Source organism: Vombatus ursinus, unplaced genomic scaffold (assembly GCF_900497805.2).
Source record: "Vombatus ursinus unplaced genomic scaffold, bare-nosed wombat genome assembly UNPS02006779.1, whole genome shotgun sequence".
Lineage (NCBI taxonomy): Eukaryota > Metazoa > Chordata > Mammalia > Diprotodontia > Vombatidae > Vombatus > Vombatus ursinus.
Genome location: NW_020946557.1, coordinates 4527229 through 4551709, shown reverse-complemented (window position 1 = coordinate 4551709; position 24481 = coordinate 4527229). Strand labels below are relative to the sequence as shown.

The 24481-nt window shown below is 37.6% G+C and overlaps 1 pseudogene; it reads right to left on the bottom strand.

Moving 5' to 3' along the window:
• Positions 1 to 20395: 20395 nt before the first annotated feature.
• Positions 20396 to 21188, bottom strand: LOC114033095 (annotated as a pseudogene).
• Between the last annotated feature and the right edge of the window lie 3293 nt (positions 21189 to 24481).

The window sequence follows — 24481 nt, the reverse complement described above, 5'->3', positions numbered from 1 at the left end:
TGGCCAATGTGGAAATTGTTTTTTTCTTGGCTATACATGTTTGTAACAGAGTTTTCATTTTTTTTTCTTTTTCAATTTGGGCTGGGGGTGGAAAGTGAAAAGGAAGATTGTTGCTGTTGAAAAAATTTAATTAAAAAAAGACTTACATGAAGTGATACAAAGTGAAATGAGCAGATCCTAAAAAACAAAATACATACTGACTACAACAATGTAAAAGGAGAAAAAAGCAACCAAGAACAATAGAAAAATGAATGTTTCAAAATTACAAAGAACATAATTTGGCCCTAATGAAGAGATGTGAGAAAACACCGCCTCACATTCCTTTGAAGAGGTATGGGGGTAGGGACGAAATATTGACAGCTGTGAACATTGTATATATTGTCAGATTATTCCCTCTTCCTCTTCCCCTCCCTCACCTTTTCCCCTCCCTCTCCTTCTTTCTCTCCTTCTTCTCCTTTACAGTGTATCCTTCTGAAGGGCTGGCAACAAGGCAGAAGGCCACAAGCATTTTTCTTTTTTAAAAATTCTGTACAGGATGGTGGGCAATAGAGATGATGTAAAAACAAAATATATCAATAAAATGTATTTTTAAAAATAAAGATGACTTGATAGTTGAGTTTTGCTTTCCTCTTTTTTTTAGGTTAGTGAAAACCAACTTTTGGACTCTTTTCTGAGAAAACCCATGAGTGGTGGGAGACTGCTACTGCTAAGAAGATCAGTGAAATTGGTTTGAATGAACACTATTTTTAATTTACTTTGAATTTCAGCATGCCTGCTTTCTAAAGCTTCTCTGATGATCTAAGGATGCTATTCCTTCAAATTGTTAGCCTTCTAATGACTTTCAGCCTCAGCCTGGGAGATTTGACTCCCCAAGTAGAAACCATGTAGTCTATCTTTTACCTTAAAATATTTTGTTTCAGAAATTATCCAAGGCAGGATTGTCCCATTCCTATTTTTAAACATCAACACAATGGCAAATGGAACATGATTTCATTTTTTTAAAAAAGTTAACAATATAAAATTGTAATATGTAACTAAAAGAGAAATAAATCAAACTAGTCAAGTCATTTTTACTCTGTAAGGACCCAAAGAATTGTTTGTCAGAAGATTCCAAATGCTTCTTGTCCTGGTTTTGACTTCAATTTACTGGGTCAGCTGTTTTCTTAATGTCTGCCTGGGCCTAGTAAAAATGGACATACTAGCAGAGGCTTAGCCCTTGGCTGGGTTCATTAATGAGGCTGTGAAAGTATTAAGCACTCAGTTATAGTGTTATGAGAATAACTGATAAGTCTAAAATGGATTATATAAAACTCTTTTATAAATTAGTAGACTAAAGTTCTCAGTAGACTGGGCACAGGGAAACCTAGAGAGATTCATGAGACCACTAAGTGAAGAGAACTTGAAATAAGGCTGATTGACTGAGAGAAGGTCTGCAAATTAGTTTGCCAAACGTCTAGAGAAAAGACTACTATTTCTTTTTTCTTCCTCTCACACCCAGTGACTAATACATATTATAAATACAGGCAATCCCCATCTTCCAAATTTTTGACTTAGAAATGACCCTTGCATACAAATGGTCTTTTTAGGAACTTATCTTTTTGCCTATCTTTAGCAATACTACCTACCTCCCAGGGTTGTTTTGAAGATCAAATGAGATAATATTTGTAAAACACTTTGCACAGCTCCTGGCACATAGTAGGAGTTATATAAATGTTAGCTATCGTAATTGTTATTATCAGTATCATTATTATTTTCATGCATCTGTGATCTCATCAATGCAAATGTCCAAACTGTCCATGGGGTTTTCTTGGCAAAAATACTGAAGTGGCTTGCTATTTCCTTCTCCAGTGGTTTAAGGCAAACAGAGGTTAAGCAACTTACCAAGGGCCACAAACAAATACATGTCTAAGGCCAGATATGTACTTGAGTCTTCCTGACTTCACGTCCAGCACTTTATCCATTGAGCCACCTACCTGCCTCCTAGACAAACAGAAGTTAAGTGATTTGCCCAAGGTCATACAACTAGTAAGTATCTGAGGCTAGATTTGAACTCAGATCTTTCTGACTCCAGGCCCAGTGCTCTATTCACTGAGCTATCTAGCTGCCATCAATACAGCCAAGACGCCCAGGTCATCTACTGCTTCCCAGGAGATTGCCAGTTATTTTGACTTTTGTCTTGACACTGGACTTCAATGACACTGGAAGCTTCACTTTGAGGCTGATGACTTTGTGCAACTCTGCCTCACTTAAATCCAATTCCTAACCCTGAGATGTCATTGTTCCTCTTCAAACAGCAACAACAATAATAACAAATAACTTCCTCCAAGAGTACAGATCATGGCCCATTCATGTCCTCCCATTTTGTGTGATTTTGTCCATGTACTCTCACAAATCTATCATGGGGGTCCATTTTTTTCCATGCTCCCCTAATTTACTTATTATATCACCTTTTACATCTAAATCATTTACCCATTTTGACCTTTTCTTGGTATACAGTGTGGGATGTTGGTCAATCCTGGTTTCTGCCAAACTGCTTTCCAGTGTCCCCAACAATGTTTATCTCTTTTAGAAATCCTTAATTTTACAAGTATGAAAAAAATATTTCTGTGTACAAAGTAGAACAAAAAAAGATTAGATATGAGATGTCCTTTAGAATATTCTGGGAGATGTCCTTTAGGATATTCATTATATGGGTATCAATGTAGCATGTGGCTTTCAGCTTGCTCTTTGCTCTTACTATATTACCCAATAATCTCCTTTGCTGGTAGAACATTACCCTGATAATATCTTTTATACTCTTTTCTTCTGCAATCCATTCATTCCCACCGTACATCTCTCCATTGCCCTTTGGGCAATTTATAACTTCATTTTCTCTAGAAATGCTAGAATTCCATGTTTTACAGCTGTATAACTGTGGAAGAATATTTATGTTTTAAAAATGGAAACTTGAGGTCATCAAAAGCATTGTATAATTTCCCAAAAGCAAACTAGCCTGCACCCTTTTTCCGATTTAATTATGAGCCCAATCAATTCCAAGTGTCTAAGATATTTGTGCTGATGGACTAGAACTGTGCCCAGACCATTCAAATGGGTGTCATAGTTTAGACAACAAACATTCTTCATTCTCATGTGATTTTCTCCCCCATATGTAGCTGTGATTAACTCTTTCATATAATTATGTACATAATTTAGGAGGCTCTACATGTTTCAAACTTAATGCAATTAGTACAACACCTGAACACAGGAATATCTATAGGATGTAGGAAAGTCCTTTTCCACTTTGACTCCTCAGTAGACACCCTCCATGATAGTAGCAAACATCTTTTAGTGACACTTGTCTACCTGTTTTATGCCTCATTTGCCGTAGTCAAAGGAAAAGAATAGAGCAGTTTTCAGAAAAGAAATCAAAGTTATCAACAGTAATACGGCAAATGCTCTAAATCACTACTGATTAGAGAAATGCAAATTAAAACAACTCTGAGGGGCAGCTAGGTGGTGCAGTGGATAGAGCACCAACCCTGGAGTCAGGAGGACCTGAGTTCAAATTCAGCCTCAGACACATAACACTCACTAGCTGTGTGACTCTGGGCAAGTCACTTAACCCCAATTGCCTCACTAATAATAATTTAAAAAAAAACAACTCTGAGATATTACCACACACACACTAATCAGATTGTCTAATGTGATGGAAAAGGAAAATGACAAATGCTGGAGGGGATGTGGAAAAATAGGTACACAACTACACTGTTAGTGAAGTTATGAAATAGTCCAACCATTGTGAAAAACAATTTGGAACTATGCCCAAAGAGCTATAAAACTATACATATTTTTAATGTCATCAAAATTACCTGTCATCTCAAGATGCTTAAAATGAATTATACATTTTCTGAAATGACCAGTGTGGAGATTTATTTTAATTGAATGTGTTTATTAATTACAAGGGTTTTTGTTTTTCTTTTTTGTAATTGGAGGTGATTTGTTAGAGAGAAAAGACCTGGTAGCACTGCAAAAAACAAAAAAGAAAAAGAGTTACTGAATTATTTTTCACATAAGGATGCAGAGGAGGCTCAGAAGGAAACAAAAATAAGGGCAGTTTTGAAAGAAAATAGTGAATTTGTTGTTTTCTTTAAAATACTCAAGGTTTCACATATAATCTTTTTTTGTTCTACTTTGTATACAGAAATTTTTTTCATACTTATAAAATTAGAAATTTCTAAGAGATAAAAATTGGTGGGGAAACTAGAAAGCAGTTTGGCAGAAACTAGGATTGATCAGCATCCCACACTGCATACCAAGATAAGATCAAAATGGATAAATGATTTAGATATAAAGGATGATATCATAAGTAAATTAGAGGAGCATGGAAAAAATGTACTTATCAGACCTATGAATAAGAGAAGAGTTCTGACCAAACAAGATATGGAGAGAATCGGGGGAAGTAAAATGGCCAATTTTAATTACATGAAATTACAAAACTTTTTCATAAGCAAAACTAATACAGCCAAAATTAGAATGAAATTGGAAAAATGCACAGCAAGTTTCTCTGACAAAAGTTTTATTTCTCAAATATAAAGGTGGTTGAGCCAAATTTATGAAAAAAAAAAGAGCCATTTCCCAGTTGATAAATGGTCAAAAGATATAAATGAGCAATTTTCAGAAGAAATCAATGCTCTCTATAATCTCATGAAAAAATCCTCTGAATCACTGATTAGAGAAATACAAATTAAAATAACTGAGATACCACCCCACACCTATCAGATTGGGCAACATGACAAAAAAGAGAAATGACAAATGTTGAAGAGAATGTGAAAAATTGAGACACTAATGCACTGTTGATGGAATTGTAAATCAGTCCAACCATTCTGGCTAACAACTTGAAACTATGCCCAAAGGGCTATAAAAGTGTATACACCCTTTGACCCAGCAATATCACACTATTAGATCTGCATCCCGAAGAGATTAATAAAAAAGGAAAAGAAACTATTTGTGCAAAAATATTCATAGTAGCTCTTTTTTGTGGTGGCAAAGAATTGGAAATCAAGGGGATACCCACCAATTGGGAAATGGCTGAACAAGTTGTGAAATATGATTTTGATGGAATAGTATTGTGTTATAAGAAATGACTAGCAGAATGGTTTCAGAAAATCCTGAAAACACTTACATGAACTCATGCAAAATAAAGTGAGGAGAACCAGAAGAACACTGCACACAGTAGAAGCATTATTGTAAAGATGATCAACTGTGAAAGTCTTAGCTATACCAATGAAGAAAATTATCCAAGACAGCTATAAAGGAGCTATAATGAAAAATGCTAACTACCTCTACAGAGAAATTTGATGAACTCTTAATGCAAATTGAAGAATTTTTTCAGTATTTTTCTTTTTTTGTCTGTGTTTTCTTTTGCAACATGGCTAATATAGAAATCTTTTACATGACTTTACATGTATAATCAATATCAAATTGTTACCTTCTAAAGGGAGGATGAGGAGTGGGAGGGAGAAAATTTGGAACTCCAAATTTAAAAAAAGAATGTTAATTTTTTTCATGTAATGAAATGTAAATGTAATAAAGATATGTAAATGAAATAAAGATATATTAGAAAAAGAACAAAATTCTAAAAGAAGAAAATTTAAATAAAAATAAAACACTTTTTTAGTTCATTTTTTTTCAGCAATCTTATGTTTTTGGCTGAAGGATACCCTCTAAAGCATTATTGTGTCCTATTAAACCTCATATTTTTTAATACTAAGTGAATAATAAACACACTGAGATCTTGCTTCTCTGTACTTGTAAGTCTATTTTGTGACTATATATATATGTGTGTTCTTTTGCAAAATATCACTTGAAAAGTCTCCCTACCCCTTTCACATTCCTTTAATTAGGATGATCTCCGTACATGTATTCTGATGAAGATTTTTTGGAGAAGGGAGAGCAAATGAATGGATCAATAATCATTGATATTGTCTTCATCACTTAAATTTTCTTAGTAATAATATCCATGAGTTGTTGATTTTTTCTTTTTTTTTTTTTGTTTTCTGTGTCTTCCTCAAATATCTTAAGAATTTATCCTTTGATACCTCCAAGATTATGCCTGTTCCTTTGTGTATACTTATCTACTACAACTGTTTTCCAGGTCTGTTTTCTTTAGTGTCATTTCTATTTCCTTTTGTAGCCCACTAGGAACTGTGATGTTGGAGTACAAATGTGGCACTCAGTTGACTTTGACAATAATCAGTCAACAAGCATTTTTAAACACTTATTATATACAAGGCTGGTTGGTTGGTTGTTGTTTTGTTCTCTAAGAAGACCAAAATGACATCACAATTTTGGAGTCAAGTTACAGTGTGTCCAATTGTAGTTGATCAGACCAACATAACCTCAGAAGACTCTATCACAAGCCGGGCACAAATATTCCATATAAATATTTGGAGTGGAGACGTCTCCAAATTTGTGGTTTTCATGTTTCTCTTTGAGCAATTCTGCTTTGTTCATAGAGTGCTGCATCTTTTTTGATGTGGGTATGTCATTCTATGCAGTCCTGTGACAGTGTCTCTCATGTCTCACAATCAATTCCAAAGCTCTTCAGAGAGATCTTAAGAGTATCCTCATATCACTTCTTCTGACCACCATGTGAGCACCTGCCTTGCATGCATTCTCTGTAAAATAGTCCTTTAGGCAAATGTACATTAGGCATTCAAACTATGTGGCCAGCCCATCAAAGTGATACTCTTTACAGCAGAGTTTAAATGCTTTACAATTTAGATAGAGAAAGGACCTCAGTGTCCAGTACCTTATCTTGAAAAATGATTTTCAGAATCTTCATAAGACAATTCAAATGGAAACAATTCAGTTTCCTGAATGGCACTATTATACTGTTCAGGTTTCACAGGTATTCAATAATCAGTTCATCACAATGGCTCTGTAGACCTTCAGTATGGTAGGCGACCCGTACCTCTTCTCTCACACACTTTCCTTCAGAGCCTCCCAAACACTGTGCATCAACCTCATCATCTATGTATACATCCCTGAAAAGGATATTGCCAAGGGAAGTAGATTTATCCACAGCATTCAATATTTCTCCATTTTCTATAACCAATGGTGCCATATGTGGATGGTGTGGTGCTGTCTGGTAGAGAACTTTTGTTTTCTTAGTGTTAATTTTTAGACCAAAATTAGCACAAGCAGCAAATAATTGACCCATACTTTGTTGCATTTCAGCCTCAGAGGCTGCATTGAGTACACAATCATCTGCAAACAAAAAAAATCTCTCCCTCTTCCAACTCTCTCTTTACTTTAGTTTTGGCTTATAGCCTTTTCAAGTTAAATAATGTGGTATCTGACCTTGATGCTGTTTTCATCTTTGTTGAAGGCATCTAACAACTTTGCTGAAAATATCATGCTAAAAAGCATGGGAGCAAAGCACACACCCTTGCTTTATTTCATTGGCAACTGAGAAAGCAAGAGACCATTGTGCATTATCCAGAATGCAGGCAGGTATGCCGTCATAAAATTGACATGACATCCTGATGAACTTGTCCGGGAAACCAAATTTTGACATAATTTTCCACAAGGTCTCACAACTGACAGTATCTTGGTCAGAGGTACAAATGTTGTATACAGAACTCTGTTCTGCTCCTGGCATTTCTCCTGGAGTTGCCAGGCAGCAAACACCATTTGTTGGCCCTTTCTGAAGCCACACTAGCTCTCAACTAGATGACCATCTTCCATGTGAAGGATCAACCTATTAAGGAGAACTCTGGCAAGAATCTTGCAGCAATCACTAAGACAGAGACTCTCCCCATGATTGGCACAAGACAATCTATTTCTTTTACCTTTGAAAAGGTGGACAATGGAGGCATTCTTGAACTCCTGGGAGATAACCTCTTCTTGCCATATAACCTGGAAGAATTCAATATACTTTTGTATAAGCAATGGAGTTTCCCTAAACACCTATACACCCCCTACAAGCTTTGAGTATGTTTTAGTAATAAGTTCTCAAAGTTGGACTAAGGATTTTACATAAAAAATTGCACTAATAAGTGTAAAGAATTTTTAAATTATTTTTTCCTGTTTTGAAGTCTCTCTTATAATATTGAGACAAAAGGGCTCAAAGTCCTCATGGATTCTTTTTATAATGAGTATTCCTTCAACCTATTTATGGCACTGTCTACATCAGGTACAGTGTTAAAATAGAGCTAGAAAGAACAAATAGTATGTGAAAACTGAAATTCTCTAAAGTTTCACATAATTACATGTCCCTAAGTTGATGTTTTTCTTATAGCTCTGTCATTAACAAGATTAGCTTCATAAGGTTTGAACAGGTTTTCACCACATGAACCAGTTATTTAGTTTAGGAGGTTGTACTAAATTGTATTGAGTCTTGTTACTGGTAGGTTTTAGCAGAATTACCTAGAAAATCTCTGCAAGTGACTTGGAACAAGGAAAGTGACTCTCCTAGGAGGAGCTCACTAGAAAGAAATATCCTGAGAATGAGGCCTATTTCAGAATTTTCAAGGGATGATGCTTCTAAGGACTAAACAACTACATTGGACATCTGGGATTCAAGATGAAATATGCTGATTAAACAGACATTGAGAGTGGGTTATTAGGAGAATTGAGGTTATTTAGCATTGATGATCATTATTATATTACTTTGTTTTTATTTGTTTGTTTGTTTGTTTGTTTCATGGTGTTTATTTTTGCTGAAAGAAAGGAAAGTCCTAATTCCTTTTACTGTTCCAGGTTCACGACCATTCCTTTGGCAATTCTTGGTCAACTTAAAAACCTCTTTTCTCTTTTACTACCCTCACCTGATCAAAACTTGAATTATGGAATAATGATGTTAATTGTTTAACATCCCTCAGGTGGAAGCCAAAGGGAAGCGTGAAGTTTCCCAAAATGGTTTAGTTATTACCCTAGTTAATTGTATGAGAGGATTTCCCTGAAGTTGAGTTTTCTGTTACCTTGGTGATATGTAAATCTACCCTCTCAACTCAGTCCATTGTGAACCCTCTAAAAGTAGTTTTATCTGTAACCTCATTTAGTTCTCTTATAGAGTCTGTTTAATGAGGTTTGTCTATTTAAGTGATGTATAAGACAATGACTATTAAACTAAATCTGTTCGTCTTTTATGAAATTGAGTGAAACATGGGATTATGATTTTCTGTAATACTCATGGTCAAGTGCACATCTTTCCTAGTATAAGTTTAAGTGTCCTAACTTACAGCCATTAATGTTTATTCAAATTGATCCCTCCCACTTGAGGCACTGGGAAAAGTTTGTCAGCAGTCTGGTCCCTACCTCTTCTTAAATGAATTATATCAAGCTATAGACAACATGGAAAATAAGGAGGACATGCTGATTCAAGTTGTTTTAGTGAACTCCCTTTGATACTTTAATGTAACTTTTCTGCTTCTAACTATTCTTTAACCATGGGAATTTTAGGCTTCAAAAAGCCCAAAAGGATGAAATAGTGGGAGAAATTATTTATTATATTGTGTAGGGAAAATTATTATACTTTTTAAATCCAATGCAACATGATTAAAGGTTGTCTGCAGTCAGAATGTTGGCTGACCTCAGTAACTTTCTAGAAATGTTAGAGATGGCTACAGGGTACTTTGCATTCTCCCATGTCCTAGATCCCTCCAAAGCTTTCTTGCTTTGAGTCCCCACACTCAGGTCTTATATAGGGCTCACCCAAGCTTGTGTTTTGGGTTCCTTGGTGTTTTGGTTTTGCCCAGATTTTTTTAGATGTTTACAGTTACATATATATGTATATATATATATATATATATATAAATTTACCTTGCTTTCAAGGTGACCTCTTGGCAACTTTGCTTAATCATACACATGTGGTTTGTGTATGAGAACCCTTGTCTAAATCCTATATAATGTAAATTTTCAAGATTTACGAGCCATACCTCCTTTTCAGCTTGTTTTCCTCTACCAAACAACCTAATAAGTTTCTTTGTAAAACTATTTCAGATTTGGAAGAGTTTTTTTTTTTTTTTCTCATGAACCATACAGGGAATTAAGCAGTCTTGAAGGGAACTAGGAAAAGTATAAGATGCAGGAAAAGAAAGGGAAGATTTCAGGAGGAAAGGATAGCCATTGTAAAGATATGGAAATGGGAGATGGGGTATAGTGGGTGAGGAGCAACAAGGAGGTCCAAGTAGCAAATTTTAAGGTATGAAAAGACTGAGAAAGAGGGAATAGGCCAGGTGATGAATGACTTTAAATCCCAGACAGAGTATATTGCATTCTCTCCTGGAGCCACTCGAGTTTATTGAGTGGAATAAGGGGGAAGGTGACATGGTCTGACCTGTGCTTTAAGAAATTCACTTTAGCAGCTTAATGAAAGATGGAATGGAGTAGGGAGAAACATGACACAGCAAGAACAATTAGAAGGCTTTTACAATAATCTGGATTAGAGGTGATAAGGGCCTGAACTAGGCTAATGACTATGTGAGTGAGAAGAAGGGGACTTACATATTTTGTAAAAGTAGAAATGAGTTTTGACAATAGATTGGCTATATGGGGTGAATTCAAGTGAGAAGTCAAGGATGATGCCGTGGCTGTGAGCCAGGATGAGCAGGAGGAGGGTAGTGCCCACAACAGTAATAAGAAAGTTGGAAGAACAAGAGGGTTAGGAAGGTTGGAATAATAGTTCTGTTTTAGATGTGGTGTTTGAGATGACCAAAGGACACCCAATTAGAGACACCACAAAGGGATCTGATGATGTGGAACTGCAGCTTAGGAGAGAGAGTAGGCTTGAAATAAAGATTTGGCAATAATTGGCATAAACATGATAACTGAACCTACAGAAGTGGATGAGATCACCAAGTGAGGCAGTATAAAGTGAAACTCATAATTAGTGGGCATGACACGGATGAAGAAGCAGCAAAGAAAAAAATAGAAGAATCAGTCAGACAGCCAAGAAGAAAATCAGGAGAAAGCTAAGTGACAAAAAACTTGAGTCGAGAGAATAAATAGGAGGAGAAGGTGACTTAAAATACCAAAGCTATAGAAAAGTCAAGGATGAGGCTTGAGAAAAGATCATTATATTTGGAAATTAAGAGATCATTGGTAACTTTGGTGAAGCAGTTTGAATTGAAGGATGAAATTAGAAGCCAGATTACAAAGGGTGTAAAAGAAAGTATGAAAAGTGGAGGCACCAGTGCATACTGGCCTCTCAAGGAGTTTACCTGAGAAAGGAAAGAGAGATGTAGGATAATAGCTAGTGGGGTTAATCAGATATGGGAATCTTGAGCCTGCTAGAAGGGGGAAAATAATATAAGTAGATAGATATTAATGTTCTAATAAAGTGCAAAGACATGGTTATAACTTTGTGAAGTATCAAGGAGTTTTCTGTCTGGGCTGGAACACCAATTTTCTATTTATTGATTGAAGACTGGTCGTGCACCCAGACAGATTTAAAAAGTTAAGCCTACCACGTCCTGTAAACTTCTTAAGAGTTAGAAAGTTTGAAAGTGGGAATAATGGAGCAATTTTGTGGAGTGTGAACTCTATACTCTTGCTAGAGGTCAGTGATGGGATAGGGCAGAGATTTTTTCCCTCAACTTCCCCCATCTGTCATGGCTTCTTTTTATTGATCTGCTCATTCTATAGGAGATTGATGGGCCTGAAGTCAGAAAGACTCTTCTTCCTGAGTGGAAATCTGGCTTCAGACACTTAGTAGCTGTGTGACTCTGGGCAAGTCACTTACCCCTGTTTGCTTCAGTTTCCTCATCTGTAAAATGAGCTGGAGAAGAAAATGGCAAACCATTCCAGTATCTTTGTTAAGAAAACCCCAAATGGGGTCATGAAGTATTAGACATGACTGAAAATGACTGAACAACAAGAAATCACTCTATAAGAGACATGCATCAGGGACTTTGGGGGGGAGTCAAGCAGATATACATTTTTCAGACTTTGAGAAAGAAAGAAAAAGCATTTAAATAAGGAAGTTGTTTTAAGGAGCATGAGCCATGGAAGCAGAGAAGAGAAATAACTAAAGGAGAATTAGACCTGAAAGCTGGCAGTTGAGTTGCAGAAAGGAACAGATGTGGGGAGTCCAGCAAAGCAACTCACCCAACAATTACACAGCAGCTAGGATAAAATAGTGTGAGGATTCCCTAAGAAGAGAAAAGGACATTAGAACCCTGAAGTCACAAGAATAGAAATTGTCTTGGCTACATGCGTTCTCTAAAAAGGATCCTCACTACCTGCTCTCTAGATTTTTGCCTACTTTTCCCATGGATAATGTGTGCATTTGTGATAGAGTATGCCCCAGCTTTATGAGGGAACATTTTGCTGTCACTAGGCCATTGGAGGAAATGCCTTTATTTTGAGCTAATTATGTCTTCTGTTAAGTATACCAGTAAGGGCTTTTGAGTTACAGTTTAAAGAAGTATGGACTTACCAACTATCCCTTGAAGATAGATAGATAGATGGACAGAGAAAGAGAGAGAGAGAGAGAGAGATTGATACAAATATTCTAGAGTTTTGGTTGATACAACATACATGTATATATATATATGCATATATAAATACATGAGAAAGAATGCATCATAAATCTATGTATGCATCTCTGTCTCTTTCACTATATATCCAAGTATATATATGTATGTATGTATGAATGTGAATATATGTATGTATGTATGTATGTATGTATGTATATATGTATGTATGTATGTATCTGTTGTCTCACCCAAAAGAATGCCAGCTTCTTGTGGACAGGGAATGTTTCTTAGCATAGTGCCTGGCACACATCTGGATTTATTGAGTCGTTTCTCATTTTAATTCTTTCGAATAGGTATTATTACCTGATTAACATCCAGATAGCAACTTTGGGGGAAAATGTTATTAAAAAGATGGATTTTTACATTGGTGAGCAGTTTAGGAATATTGAAAAGACTGCTCAGTTCCCCATATGCGCACCAGTCTGTTGTCTTCCTCCTACTCATTTCTGGACTTAGCTCGTCATCAATTGTCCAAGATACACATTGACATATTTGTGTGAATTCAGTCATCTGGTTTGCTTTCTAACATCTAACTGAAATCATATACACTGAGGAACAGGAGGCTTGACTGGAGAGGTTGAGTGGGAGAAGGGAGATAATTTTAGAGCAGGGAGCTAGGTTGGTGTGGCACTAGAAACTGAGGATCTGGGGAAAGTGGCCCTGGAAGGTGAGAAAGGGAAGGTGAATAGGAGGTGGGAGAATAGGAAGGATAAATTTCACCTATTGTCAAATTTTGCCTGAGGTCAACTCTATGCCCAGAAAAGGGGAGATAAGATCTTCTCTTCCTCCCCTTCCAATTCTTGGTCCTTTTCCTTTTCCATTGGTCTATGCTCTCTGCAGTTTTTGTTACTGATACAATAATGCTATATTATGAGTTAAAGGGGGTATTTGTGGTTAAGACTATACTCATTACTACAAACTCGGTACTGCTCATCATATTTTTCCCCCATAGGAAATTCCAATTTCTAAATACATCACTTATAAATACATTGTTTTGGAACACAACCTGTTTCTAAGTTGTGAATTTTTTTTGTATGCATATAATAACATTATCACAGATCTTGAGCTACAAGTAACTCAGAAGCATTCTAATTCAACCGTATTATTTTATAGATCAGGAAACTGAGTCCCAGGAAGGTTAAGTGATTTATGCAAAGTCACACAAACAGTGTCAGAGACAGAATTTGAACCCAGGTCCTCTGACTCCAAAGTCAGTGCCATTTTCACTGTACCATATTATCCTTTTGGTATTATCCATTTTTTCTCATTAAAACAATAAAATTTATTTACATTATAGGGAATTTCATTTTGCAATTTAATAATTAGTTCCTGTATGAAAATATTTTTTTGTTTTCTATATTTTAGCTTTGTTTGAAGAGTTTTTCTCTTCATATTCTTCATTCCTTTCTTTGTTATTCTTTTACTATTTTAAGGTAGGATAGCAGCAAGCAGTCATGGATAATATACTAAATTTAAAGTCAAAAGACCTGACTGAGCCACCTAGTACCTATGGGACTTTTAGTAAGCCACTTACCCTTCCTCAGATTCAGTTTCCATGTGGGGCTTGAACTAAATGATTTCTTAAGGTTCCTCATAGTCCTGACTCCTATCATCCCATGAAGCACTCCTTGAGCAATAATATCTAGGAAAATTTGTCAACATCTAGCTTTGTGAAGTGAGTAATGGTGGCCAACTAACTGCCCTCTGCTCTCAATTAAGCTGCCACAGACATCAGAGTTTTGCTGCGATGATATCCAAGAATTGCATTCCATAGCACCTCTAGATGAGAACATCACATAATGAAATCCTTCAGTAGCTAATTTACGAAAATGGGCTCAAAGATTATTCTTCAGCCAAAACTGTCTTCAGTAACAGATGTTATACAGACATTCCAGTGTATTTCTCTTTTTTGCACTATGGACATGAATTCTTCTCTAATAGTTACATTGCTGACAAGTCAAAGAATCATTGTCTAAGGTCCATGATGTCCAAAGTTTTGTTGTTGTTGTTTGTTTGTTTCGTTTTGTTTTTGCCAGTCATCATCTTTCGTCCCTCCCTGCTTTTCAACTTCAAAAAGGCAAGTAAAACATCTTATAATTGGCACCCTGCTTCTGAGAATCACTTGGGTTTCACCTTCAGTGCACATCTTCTATGAAAAGACTGCAAGAGCTCTGCCTGTCCATCCAGTATGAGTTCTCTGCTGCTTGATTGACATTTCATTTCACTGACTGGGTACATGACACATAGATGGCATTAAATTTTATTTTATAGCGTGAATTCAAACATATTATGCCTCTTCTCAACAGGTCTGTGTGCATTGGAACAAGAGATGTTTTCTTTTCTCTTTACCTCTGCAGTGAGAAAAAGGTGAGAAAAAAAGAGAGACTAAGGGAGAGAGAAGTACATGCATTATATAGATGATATATGCGTGGATCTATACATGTGTGTATTTAAATGCCTTATACACAAAATAAAACATTATGATGGGTTTTTTCCCTTCCAAAATGAATTTGTAACCATTTTATTCATGTTTCATATATGAATTTTACCGCATAGAAAGCCCTGAATGTTTGTTGACTGATAGATATGTCATCCAAGAGGATAGTTTACCTTCTCATTAGACTTGATTTTTTTCAATAAAAATGAATACCAAATTTCATAAAGTCCTAGATCTAGAGTTAAAAGGAACCTTAACCCTTAGAAGGAAAAAAAAAAAACACTGTGCAAAACAAGCATGGCAGTAAGCTACACTTTCAACATCAAATCCAATAAAAGAAAAATTAGTAAATAAGACTAGAGGGAACATTGAGGATCATCTAGCTGAATTCCTTCATTTTATAGGTAAGGAAATTGAGACCTAAAGAATTTAAATGATTTGCCCAAAGTCACACAGAGACTAGATTCAAGCCAATAATCTTCACACTATACTACACTGACTCCTTTATTGTACCAAAGCTTTGATGCCCCACCAAGGAAACCTGGGGAAATCTGAGGTCTACTTCCCATTTAGAAGCACCATCTTCACAGAAAATAAAAGAAAAAAAAGGGAAGGAAGGAAGGAAGGAAGAAAAAAAGCTAAATAAGTAACTATTAGCACCAAGGATTCCCCAGTGTAGATTTCCAAAGTTTTCTATAGCCCCCGAAAGAGGATTCCTCTGTCTCAGGTTCTCCATGGTCTTGTTTCTTGACTACCCATTGCTTTCTACCTAAAGCTTCTAGTTTGGGGGAATGGAAGGCCATTCTCTATCTCAACCCTTCCCAATTATGTGATTATGAGTCTTGCCTGCCTATTGTCTATTTCCTCCAGTTGATAAGTACTTTATATGCTCTTCACTTAGTATACTGATTGTTTGAGGGGCAAGAGAATGTAGGATATCCCTAGGAACTCTCTGCTCTTGGCACATTCTATGACCACCATAGCAAGGAACAAAATCATCAGGATTCTACTTAGAATTACAGTTATCCCTGGGAGATATATCAAAGTTCTTGTAATATGGTAGCAGGCCAGGAATATTCTCCTAACTACTTCTACTAGCTTCTGAACAGAGACTTACCCCAGAGCAAGGACCCCTTTGGTGCTCCAATTTATTAGAGTCCCCATCATAGCATTTATTTGATCCACATTCATTCCACAAAGGACAGATGGATTAAGCAAGATAATAAAGGAACAGGAACAGAAGGTGAAGGATTTATGAATGGTGGTGCTGCAGAGCTTATAAAAGTAGGTGGGGCCTGCCCGAGGCACTTCAGGTGAATGAGCAGCCAACTGGCAGAAATAAAGCAGTCTTCCTTTTGGCACTCCCAGCACCTGACACAATATAGTATATAACTTACATCAATGATTATGTTTCTTATCTTTCATTACTATTGTTAAAAAAAAAAAAGGCAGGGAAGTTTGAGCAGCAACTCTGACACTTACTGTGTATACGACCCTGGGTAAGTCACTTCTCTGGGCATCTTTTTCTCTAAACAGTGAGGGTTTTGGACTAGATGACCTCTAGGTCCTATCCCATCTCTCAGTATATAATCCTATGATCAAATGTACAACAATGGGAAGGAGTAATTCAAAATCACATTCCATGTAGAAATTAAGAAACTTATGATTTTTGCATCCATGTAACCATTTCTGTTCTTTCTTCCCTGTCAGGTGAAGGGAATACTTTCTCTAATATAAAATTCCTCATGGTCCTGGCATATGCTCAACCGTCATTAGTGTCCCAGCATCGTCATTCACTGGTGTACCTGGGACTGTGGCATGTACTCTGCCATGCAAATTCCATCACCTGTCACTGTGATTTGCTTGCCAATCAGAGCCCTTCTAATCTGGAAGGCTCATGGGTTATGATTTGATCTCTCTGAGACTGAGGCCGACAGATTATGCAACCCTAACTGGGTTTATAGCAATGGATTCCTGCCTATCCAGTAACACCGTGTCACAGGAGACACTAGGAAATATCATAAACATCCATCACTGAATTATAGGATCAGCAGGAAAACCACAAAAGAGAAGGAAGATGCTGCCCAGACATGAGGCTTTGGCCTTAGCCCACTAACCTTTCTGGCACATAAAATATCGAACACAGCTTGGGAACTTCCCAATTTTTTTTTAAAGAAAGTAAAGAAACTCAGGATAATAAGAGAACACAAGTAGGTGAAAGATTTACATCCATTGGCACTGCAGAACCCTTGAAAATGGATGGGGCCTGAGGCATTTCAGGATGAAAGAGTAGCCAACTAACAGGATGATAGCAGTCTTTCTGTAGGCATCTCTGGCACTTGGCATAATGTCTTACAAAAAGTATAGACTTGAAAAGTGGGGATGATGGCAGTGGTGTTGGGTATGGTGATTGATGGCAACCTAATCCCTCTTAGGGGAAGTGTAGCTTATCTCTTCCTCTTCTTTGGCAACTCCCAACATGCATATCAAAGACATAGTCTACTGAAGCTTACTCCTGAACACTCCTCTTTATTCTGGTAGAGGAGAATAACAAGGTACTATACAAAGGAGCATAGTGGCATATTCAATTTTAGTGGAGATCCTTGGCTTAGGAGTCAAAAGACATGAATTGCACAATCTCAGTTCTACTACCAGGAGGTCAAAAAATGCAACAGAACAAGCATTAGACTGACTAAAATTCAAGAAGATATAGGCTGGAGAACTGGTTCTGCCACTAATTTCTTATGTGACCTGTGGCAATTTTGGGGTCATTTTCCTCACCTGTAAAACAAGGTAATTGGACTAGATGTATAACAGTACGATGGAGAGAATGCTGGGTTTGCTGTCAGAAGACCTTGGTTCAAATCCTATTTCAGTCATTTATTACTGTTGTGACTTAGACAAGCCAATTAACTTCTCCAGGCCTCAGTTTCTTCATCTATAAAATGAGGACATTGGACTAGATCAGTGTCAAATTCAATTAAAGATGGATTCCTGCTATGGCACATTGGCTTAGAAAACCACAAATTAATGTTATCTATGTTTTGTTGTATTTTTTATTCTGTTAAATATTTCTCAATTACATTTTAATCTGGTCCAGGCTACACTCAGGAGTTTTGTTAGCCATGAGTTTTATACCTCTGAACCAGATGACTTTTAACTTCCTCTTCAGCTTTAACATTTTAGGAATGATCTTCATGCCCTGGACAATTATTTCTGTTTCTCACTTTACTTATCCGTAAAATGGGTGTCAACAATTCCTACCTTAGTTTCCTGCCTATCCAGTAACATCGTGTCTCAGGATAAAGATAAAAGCACAAAGACAGCTTTAATAGCATAGGAACTCCAGTTCCTATAAAAATCCAGTTCCTGATAAAAATCAGTGGGAAAGGGCTATGCCAACATATTCTTTTATTAACTTGCCCAGGAACAAAATGACGATCTTTCAAAACTAGTATCAGTTCTTTTAACAGAGCTTGACATGAAGGCTTACAAGCATGTTGGCCAAAATGTATTTGTATATAAGTGGTTAGACCAAAGGGCCATCATGCGTAAACAAGTTCTGTGTTTTAATTCTCCTTTGTTTTGTGCTTTCTTTATCAATATTTCTTTTATTTTTGGAGGAATTTTCTGGCATCAAAAAAATTCCATTTTCCCATCAGAGTACTGTCATCATCATCTTCCTCCTGTATCTACCATTTTCTCTAACTGCATGTAGACAGAGAATACAGAGAAAAGACTCATTTGGAGCCAAATGTCTGCAGCCCTGGACTATTGCCATTGTCTTTTCCAGCACACATGTAGTTGAATTGGATGTTACCAAGATGTCCATTTGTTCTGATTGACTGCGGCCCATTTATGTGCTTCCCTACAAGTGGAGGGGAGCCAAATAGATCCTTCCTAAGGTCCCCCAATACCCCATATGGAGATCAAAATATCAGTCTGCTTGCTTCTTCACAATGGGAGCCTTATGGAAGACAAACACTAGCTTGTGTGCTTCTTGCCTGCTAAAGAAATGTGTTGCAAATTGGAATTTGCTATTGCAAGAGAACAAATCCACTGGAGACAATCACATAGGAGATTTAGCCTAAGGAAGAGAGCTAGATTCAGGGAGGTGTATCATTAATTATGGCTTCCGCAGGCAGGTGCTCACCCTGTTCATCTGAGGAAAAAAAAAAGCATTGGGGGCCTTTGCTTTGTACAGTACCAGCCAGCCAGCTGATACCACCCTGCTCCTGTCCCCTGGGGGAGAAAAAAGGCCTTTTAAAAGAAACTAACATCATTCTCTATGTGTATAGCTACAGAATGCTCTGAGCTCTCTCCTGGGTACCCATGGTACCAGGAGAGAAATTAACATGAAAAACAAATGAGTTCTATGGAGTAAGGATGGGGGTAGAGATGTGGGAAAGGAGGGAAGATAAAAGAGATTTATAATTTTAATTTACATGTATCTTTGCACATGTATATATGTGTTTTCATGTTTATGTAAATACTCTGTTGTTTTAGAGAAGAAAGGGGGATAACCCTAGCAACTTTGAGATTCAGAAAATGCCAAACCTCATCTTCAAAACATTAGTTTACAAGCATATAGAGGATTGAATTAAAAAAGAAAAAGAAAAAAATGCATATCTTCTAGAAGGAATAAATCTCATAGGGCTGATCTGATTTCCTTCTATGACAGAGTGGCATTTCCAGAGAATCAATAGATAAAATCAGCCTGATTGTGTAAGGGGAATAATCCCCAAGTAAAGAGGCAAAATCTATTGCTGTTTGATTGAAGATTTGAGCTCTAGAAATGAAAATAAAATTATGTTCAACTCATGGAACGATCAGGTGAGTGTACAAGGTTTAATGTCTTGCCCAGGGGACAAATCAAAAGGCATTTCCCCCAGGATTCCCTGCTTGGAACTCTTGAATATTTTTGATTAATGTCAGAACCAGTATGTACAGTGGACACAGAGCTAACCTCAAAGTCAGGATAGCCTACATTCGTGTCTCACATTCAAGTTCTGACACGCTTGCTGTGTGACCCAGGGAAAGTCATCTAACCTCTCATTGCTCCAAATAATTCTCTAAGACTATAAGAAAGGGTAGACCTGCACTGATGGAGACTGTTTCCTTATTTGGGAGTCCTCCATAGGAATGAAACCATGTGTCCAGTTCCTACTAGAGTTCCTATGCTATTAAATGATTTAGATGATGGTACCTAATTAAGCTCATGGATCAAAAAGGAGAGGTGATGTGGGGATTGTTCCTCATTTCATAACTCTTACTATGATCTTTTCTTTTTATTCCCCCCAGGTTCCAATGCCTCATTTTAATTGTCCTTTTTAAAAATGTGTCCCTGAATGAGCTCAGGCCCCCAGACTCTTCCCCTCCCAACATACAGCACTGCCACCACATGTCTTTTCCTGCTCTGACACTCTGGTTGGGTCCCCTAGATCTTGAAGGCCAAAGTGAGGCCATCTCCCAGGGGTAGGAGGCTGATGTGAACCCAGGAATCCCTCAGGATTCACTCATTGAGATCTCGGACACACTGAATAGCCACATGTCTCTTCTGTGGCTTGTTGAACACTTCCCCATTCCACAGGACACTGCTAATAGCAATGATCCCACCAGACCGAACAAGTTTCAGACACTTCCCGTAATAGGTGCTACAATTCTCTTTGTCAGCATCAATGACCACCATGTCAAAGGTGCCCGCTGCCTCTTCAGCTAGCAGTTGATCAAGGGTTTGCAGAGCTGGCCTCACCTGAAAGTCAATCTTGTGCTCCTCACCTGCCTCTCTCCAGAAGCGCCTTCCCAGCTCAGGGAGCTGCATCAATTTCACAGGCTACCACCTGCCCAGCAGCAGGTAATGCCAGGGCCAAGCTCAAGGCAGTATAGCCTGTAAAGGAGCCAATATCCAGAGCCTTTTGTGCTTTGATGAGCCGGGCCAGGTTGGCCCTCACAGGTCCTCATGGAATGCCCAAATGCCCCTGTGGCTGCTCCAGGGTGAGCTTCCAAAGGCTCCGCAGCGCCGGGTGCTCCCGCGTGGAGCGGCTCAGCACGTACAGCCATAGGGGGTCATCTTCAGGGGGCAGGAGCCGCCGTCCCTGCTGCAGCTGCTGGGGGGTGGACAGCCACTGGGGGACCCTTCTCCCGAGGAAGACTCCGGTCACTAAGGCCGCCCCCAGCACAGCGGGGCCCACGACCAGCTCGGCGGGCAGGGAGAGCCGCGGCAGGACCATGGCTCCAGGGCCGGCAGGGACGCATGGGACGGTAGGGGAAGCTCCAGGCCGGAGCAGCTCTGGACGGCTTACTATGATCTTTTCAGGTGAAACCCTTGCTCCCCATCTCTCTCACCCTCTAGTTTTTTTGTTTGTTTGTTTGTGTTGGTTTGGGGGTGGTGTTTTTTTGTTGTTTTTTTTTTTTTTTTTTTGTCAGACCTTCAGGTGAGAATTGCAATTTCTGAATGACACTGAGAGAACTGAGAGAACTCTAACACAATATTAGCAAGTCTTAAAGCACGATATGCAAATTCATGATGTGATCTATATTTTTCTTACTCTCTTTTTTTTAGGCTGGCTCTTCAGCCTAAGTCATGTCTGCTAAACATGAGTGTCCACGAGGCTCTCTTATGGGCCCTCTCCTCTATATTCTTTTGCTATTCAGTTCCCATGGATTCAACTATCATCTCTCTGCTGATAATTCTTAGATCTACTTATCTACTATTTAGCCAAATATAAAATAATCTTTTTGCTTTTTAAAGCCTCATCTCTCTCCTGATCTCTAGCCTTATGTCTGCAACTGCTTATTAGACATGTTAAATGAGAAGTCCTGTAAACATCCCAAAGTCAACATGTTCAAAATTAAATTCATTATCCGTCCCCCAAAACCCTCTCCTCTTCATAACTTCCTTATTACTATTGAGGGTACCACCATCCAGTCATTCAAGCTCACAACTTAGGTGTCATTCTCTAATCCTCATTCTTTCTCACCACCCCTACATCCAGTCAATTGCAAAATCTTATTGTTCCTACTTTTGAAACATTTCTTGTATATTGATCCTTCTCTGTTTTGACACTGTCACCAGCTTAGTGCAGGCCTTCATTATCTCATGCGTGGACTACTGCAAGAGCCTGCTGGTTGGTCTCCTTGCCACAAGCTTCTCCCCATTCTAATCTACCCTCTACTCAGACGTAAAATTGTGCTTCCTTATACAGAGGTCTTCACTATATCAAAAAAATCCACCCCCTAGTCCCATTCAATATATTCCAGTAGCTCCTATTACCTCTTGGATCAAATAGAAAAATCCTGTATTTTGTTTTTAAAGCTAAGCTGGGCCCCAACCACGTGCTCTAATTCCATAAAATTGCCTTGCTATTCTTCAAACAAAACACTCCAACTTTTGACTGAATATTTGCACTAGCTGTACCCCACAGCTGGAACTCTATCCCTCTCTCCTTGCTTACAGCTGCCTTTTAGATTTCTTCAAGTCTTCACTGACTGCCTTCTCCAAGAAGCCTTTCTCATCCCTCCTTAATGATGTGCCTTCCCTCTGAGATTATATCCAATTTATCATACACATGTGTGTAACTATATATGTATATCTATATGTGTGTATATATCTATATCTACATATGCCTATATCTATATCCATATCTATATCTAAATTATGTGTATATATAGTTTGTACACTTGACAGCAGAGACTGGTTTTGTTTTTCTTCATGTCCCTAATGCTTAGCTCAATGCTTATTTCTAAATGTTGCTGTCAAAAGTTGCACAAAATTCAATTGTTTTTTTAAAGTAAGTTTAGACCATTAGTGTGCAAATTCATTTAAGTGGAAAAAAAATTCAGAACACATAGAGCAGCTAGGTGCTTTAGTGGATAGAGTGCTGCGTCTAGAGTTAAGAAGACTTATCTTTGTGAGTTCAAATCTGGCCTCAGACAGTTACTAGCTATAACTGGGTAAATCACTTAACTCTATTTGTCCCAGTTCCTCATCTGTAAAATGAGCTGCAGAAGGAAGTGGCAAAATACATCAGTATCTTTGCCAAGAAAATTCCAAATGGGGAAATGAAGTGGACTTGAATGAAAAATGATCAACAACATTCAGAACATATACTTATTGAAATTAGTTTTTCATTCATTAATATTCTCTCTATCTCCCTCCCTCCATATTATATACACATATATACACATATGGATATATATATATATTGATACATGTGTATGTGTATGAATGGGCATTTATTTTGATGGGGAGGAGTAACATTTTCATGGATGAAATCATAGATTCAGACTAAAAAAATTCCCCCTTTATGAATGAGCAACTAAATTTCTGTTTCCTGACTGCTAAGTGAGTATAAGAAACGATCACGGTGGTTTTCTATGTAGTACCAATGCCATCATAACTATATTAATATGTTGCTCATATTCCCAATACAGGTAATATGTTCAAGATACTTGCAAAAAAAATTTTCAAAAAAATTTCCCTCTCTTATTTAGCATACACATTTCTTCAGTACCCCCTGAACTTGAATTCGTGATTGCTGAGTTCTTGCCCGATCAGCCATATCATGAGTCTCCGCCATGCTTCTAACATTCTTTCTATCTCTCTTTCCTGACTGCTCCATTGTGACACCAACTGCCTTACTCATTGGTGCTATTCCCCCATCCTCCGTCCTGTGCCATTTCCTGCTCCCCTTTATGTGTTGCTACCTTTCCTTATTAAAATGTAAACTCCTCAAGAATAGAGACCATATTTATTTCTTGGTGGGTTTTTTCCCCCAGCTTAAGCACTTAGCATGATGCCAAGCCCAGATTAATTATTTAATAAATTCTTTATCTACCTATCTATGTATCTTAATATCAAACTTTTGGGAAAGTCAAAACTGATAGAATAATGGAGTCTAGTTACCTCTCCAAACTCACAACAGGCCTGACTTCTGCAAGATGTGTGGTTGCACAATATGTATTTTGGTGGTAATAATTATTTCATGAAGCAACTGATTTTTGGCTGCTTTACTGCAAAGATGTTGTTTTCTTGCAATTCTTCTATGTCAAAAAAAGTCTGAGAAAAACTAAAATTAGAATTAAACACATGACCTTCACCCTCAATTTCATCCCAAATACAGTTTTATTTTTCTGACTAAATTTGCATTTTGCTAATTAGGAAGTAGATGCTCATTTACCTTTGGCATTTGTTAAGTATTACCAAGTTACCATAAACACAGTAAACCTAATCACAAGTTGTGTTGATGACTGTAGATGAGTTAGGAGTTATATTCTTTCAAGATAATTGAACCAGCATTGGAAAGTGGCTGCATATGTTTCAGAGGAGATGGTCATTTTTTATTCTCAGTGACTTACAGGGTTAAAACAAGACATGGAATTGTATATTTTTATATTCTGATCTAGAGAGACATGTTTTCTCAAAAAAGAATTCCTCTCAGGAAGCTCTAGCATTAATACCTATTCATTACCATTTCTAGGATAATAATAGTAACAGCATTAATACTGGCAAGGCCAGGTGCAT